Below are 5,225 nucleotides of genomic sequence, written 5' to 3'. Positions count from 1 at the left end.
AACAGGACACTACATATCACAGTGCAATTTGAGGAAATATTCATTGCCAGGGTCCTGATAGATGGGGGTTCGAGTCTCAATATATGCCCACTGAACACTTTGAAGAGGTTGGGTAAAGGCCTGCACCGGATACGAGCAGGAAGCATAAATGTGAAGGCGTTTGATAGATATCAAAGAGCCACAATCAGAGAAATCAACCTCGGCCTACAGATGGGCCCAACCTAGTTTGATGTTGAGTTTCAAGTACTGGATATATCTGCTACCTACAATCTATTGTTGGGACGATCCTGGATACATGCCGCTGGGGAAGTGTCCTATACTCTGCATCAGGCAGTGAAGTTTGAATGGAACCACCGGGAGGTGATCACCCACGGAGATGGAAATAATCCTATTTATACCAATCAGACTGTTCCGATAACCGAGAATATGAAGAATTAAGGTGGAGAAACATACCATTGCATTGAGCGCGTCAATGTAATTGAAAAGGACAAATCTATGAATAGGGCATGAACCTGGCAAGGGTCTCGGAAAGAATCTCCAAGGGATCACCAAACCGGTACAGCCGAAGCGTCATGGTACAACTTTCGAACTTAGGTACGAATATACTTGGATAGAGTGCCAGGATTGGTCACCACCATGGCGCGATCCGTATTATGCGCTGGAACAATCGGTACCACATTTGCACCAGACATTTCATCAAGCTGACATGATATGGGAGTCTGAGGAAGATGAAGCCTTAGCTGGCATAAGGAGGCTGTTTCAGGATGGCGAAGACATGGATTGCGGTGCGATAGTTGAGGAGGAGGAGGAGGAAGACCCTACCATTCAGACCGTTGAAATGGGAGTTGTTCTCAAGAATTGGACTACTACACCATCCCGGGTCCGTCGAGTTCCTGGGTAGCCTGGCAATTAGCATCAATTATTTTAAAGCAATTGTTTGAGCATCTAAGACATTTTCAGTATTTTATTTTGAAATAATTGCTTGAGTCATCGAGCCGTACTTGTTGACGTTTTTCAAAATTCTATTAATGCATTGCTATTTTTAGTATTTATTGTTATTCTTTACATTTTTTCTCTACAACATTATTATTACCTATCCCGATGAACCTACGACTGTGACATGTAATGAGGCAATGCAACATAAGTATAATGATTCAGAATATCTGGAAGATGACATAATACCTGAGGAAATTATGAGAGAAGTGGAAAACTTTGAAAATAAGCCAAAGTCTAATTTAGACGAGACTGAGACAGTTAACTTAGGGGACTCCGAAACGGCCAAGGAAACACATATAAGCATACACCTATCACCATCAGAGAAGGAAGAGTATGTCTGATTCCTAAAAGAGTATGAAGATATCTTTGCATAGTCCTACGAGGATATGACTGGTTTGAGCACATCCATATGGCTCACAAGCTACCTACCAATCCCATGTGTCCACGGGTAAAACAGAAGCTGAGAAAATTCAAGCCGGATATGAGTTTGAAGATAAAAGAGGAGGTCACCAAGCAAATCAAAGACAAGGTTCTCAGAGTGGTTGAATATCCGACTTGGTTGGCCAACATTATGCCGGTTCCGAAGAAAGATGGGAAAGCTAGAGTGTGTGTCGATTACCGAGATTTAAACAGGGCGAGTCCTAAAGATGATTTCTCATTGCCCAATATACACATACTGATCGACAACTGTGCCAAGCATGAACTCCAATCCTTTGTGGATTGCTTCGTGGGGTATCATCAGTCCTGGATGGATGAAGAGGATGCCGAAAAGCAACCTTTATCATACAATGGGGGATATACTACTATAAAATGATGTTGTTTGGTTTGAAGAATGCTGGAGCCACTTACATAAGAGCCATGACAATTATTTTCCACAACATGATACACAAGAAAATATAGGTGCACGTGGATGACATCGTCATCAAATCCAGAAGAAACACATATCATATAGCAGACTTGAGGAAATTCTTTGATCGTCTTCGAAGGTACAATCTGAAACTGAATCCTGCAAAGTGTGCCTTCGGAGTCCCTGCCGAAAAATTGCTAGGATTCATCGTCAGTCGTCGAGGGATTGAATTGGACCCTTAAAAGGTCAAAGCTATCCAGGACTTGCCATCGCCAAAGAATAAGAAAGATGTGATGAACTTCTTAGGGTGACTCAACTACATTAGCCGTTTCATAGCACAATCAATCGTGATCTGTGAGCCGATCTTCAAAATGCTGAAGAAAGATGCTGCAACAAGCTAGATTGAAGAATGTCAGAAAGCCTTCGACAAAATCAAGGAGTATTTAGCTAAACCACCTGTTCTGGTCCTACTAGAACCAGGAAGACCTTTACTTCTTTATTTGTCCGGACTAGATGAGGCTTTTGATTGCGTTCTGGGACAACATGATGAGACTGGAAGAAATGAGCAGGCACTATATTATCTGAGTAGGAAATTCACATCTTACGAAGCCCGGTACTCTTTGCTGGAGCGCACCTGCTGCGCTTTGACATGGATAGCTCAAAAGTTGAGGCATTATTTCTGTGCATACACCACATATCTCATATCAATGATGGATCCGCTGAAATACATCTTCCAGAAACCCATGCCTACCGGGAAGTTAGAAAAATGGCAGATATTGCTGAGTGAATTCGACATCATCTATGTAACTCAGAAGGCGGTCAAAGGGCAAGCGTTGGCAGATAATTTGACAGAAAATCCTATAGACGGAGAATATGAACCATTGAAAACGTATTTTCCCGACGAAGAGGTATCATTCGTAGGAGAAGATATCACCGAAGCATATGATGGTTGAAGAATGTTCTTCGATGGAGCTGCAAACTTCAAATGAATAGGTATCAGAGCTATCTTACTTTCAGAAACTGGCCAACACTATCCAATATCTGCAAAAGTTAGGTTTCCATGTACTAACAATATGGCGGAATATGAGGCTTGCATCTTGGGACTCAGGTTGACCATTGACATGAATATTTAGGAGTTGTTGGTGATTGGAGATTCCGATCTTTTGGTGCATCAAGTTTTGGGAGAATGGGCTACCAAGAACACCAAGATATTGCCATATCTGTACTATGTACAAGAGATGATCAAGAGGTTCACGAAGATAGAGTTCAAACATATTCCTAGGATTCAAAACGAGTTCGCAGATGCATTAGCCACTTGATTCAAAACGAGTTCGCAGATGCATTAGCCACTTTGTCTTCCATGATACAACATCCATACAAGAATTTCATCGATCCTATCCCAATAGGAATTCATAAACAGCCAGCTTATTGTGCTCATGTTGAAGAAGAAAGTGACGAAAATCTGTGGTTCCATGACATCAAAGAATACTTGGCAAAGGAAGAGTACCCAGAACACGCAACTCATAGTCAGAAGCGCACACTCTAAAGGTTAGCCAACCATTCCTTTCAAAGCGGAGGAATTCTATGCAGAAGGACTCCAGACCTGGGATTATTACGATGTATTGATGCCAAGGAAGCATCCAAATTGCTTGAGGAAATACATGCCGAAACCTGCGGACAACACATGAATGGCTTTGTCTTAGCCAAGAAAATACTAAGAGCATGATATTTCTAGATGACTATGGAAACAGACTGCATCAAGTATGTCCAAAAGTGTCACCAATGCCAGATACATGCTAATATGATACGAGTGCCACCCAATGAACTCAATCCAACAAGCGCACCCTGGCCTTTCTCCGTTTGGGGCATGGATGTCATCGGTCAAATCTAACCTGCTGCTTCAAATGGGCATATGCTCATTCTATTGGCCATAGACTATTTCACAAAGTGGGTTGAGGCCGCATATTACAAAGTTGTAACTAAGAAGGTCGTCACAGATGTTTTTCGGGATCGCATTATTTGTTGATTCGGAGTGCCAGAGTCAATCATCACCGACAATGCTGCCATTCTCAATAGTGATTTAATGAAGGCCATGTGTGAAACTTTCAAGATCAAGCATAAGAATTCCACAGCGTACAGGCCGCAGATGAATGGAACTATAGAAGCCGCCAACAAAAACATCAAGAAGATACTAAGGAAAATGGTAGACAATTACAAACAATGGCACGAGAAGATTCCATTTGCTCTACTCGGGTATCGTACCACGGTTCGCACATAAAATGGGGCAAGTCCTTACCTACTGGTCTACGGTACTAAAGCGTCTATCCCTGCCGAAGTAGAAATCCCTTCTCTAAGAATCATACAAGAAGCTGAGCTCAGCGACGCAGAATGGGTACAGAGCAGCTATGAACAACTGTCTCTCATTGATGGAAAGAGAATGAATGCGGTATGTCACGGTTAACTCTACCAGAATAGAATGGAGCTTTCAATAAAAAGGTCAGACCAAGACAATTCACACCGGGGCAATTAATGCTAAAGTGAATCTTCCCACATTAGGACGAAGACAGGGGGAAGTTCTCACCCAACTGGCAAGGTCCTTGCATGGTTCATCGAGTACTAATAGGAGGATCACTCATACTTGCAGAAATGGATGGAGAGATTTGGCCAAACCTATCAACTCAGACGTAGTCAAGAGATACTATGTTTAGGACTGTTTATATTTCTTCACTTCATGTAACTGAACTACGCTTGACCTTGATTCCCGTTTAAGAGGGGATACATAGGCATCCATGTGGGTTCGGTCACATCTTAATAAAATCTTCATTTTCCCCACGATCAGAAACTGGGGCAAGATCTCAAGTTCAGCCAACGTCGTCATATACGGAACATCCAAAAGTACTGTCGAAGTATGCATTTAAACTGGGGTAGAATTTTGAGGGGGACCCTCAAAATTCTAAGGCAAGGAGGTCGCAATGTCTCTAAAATGTGTCACAGTCACGGATTCATCTAAATTATTTAATGGCGCATATTACTACATTTCAAATAACTATATTTATCAAATGCATTGCATTGTTTCTATGACAGCCAGATATTGCCCAGGGTAACTCAAATAGGATCCCAAGACAAGAGAAAAGGCCGATCAAGAAGACAAAAGCACGAACCGACCCCCCCCACAAAGCTCACGATTGTTCTTTGGATACAGACACGATAAAATAACATTATCCGCAGATACATCAAGTCACTACCTTCATGATGACAAATTACCTAGCACAGACACCTCCAGCTAAGAAATACTTTACTTTCTCAGTGCCTTCTCATCATTTTCATGAGGTTAAGATCTACCTCCCTGATTTCATAAGGCTAAGCATTGCCTTTCCCCGCA

The sequence above is a fragment of the Nicotiana tomentosiformis genome, chromosome 10 (genome assembly GCF_000390325.3).
Source record: "Nicotiana tomentosiformis chromosome 10, ASM39032v3, whole genome shotgun sequence".
Lineage (NCBI taxonomy): Eukaryota > Viridiplantae > Streptophyta > Magnoliopsida > Solanales > Solanaceae > Nicotiana > Nicotiana tomentosiformis.
This window is presented reverse-complemented; position numbering follows the sequence as displayed.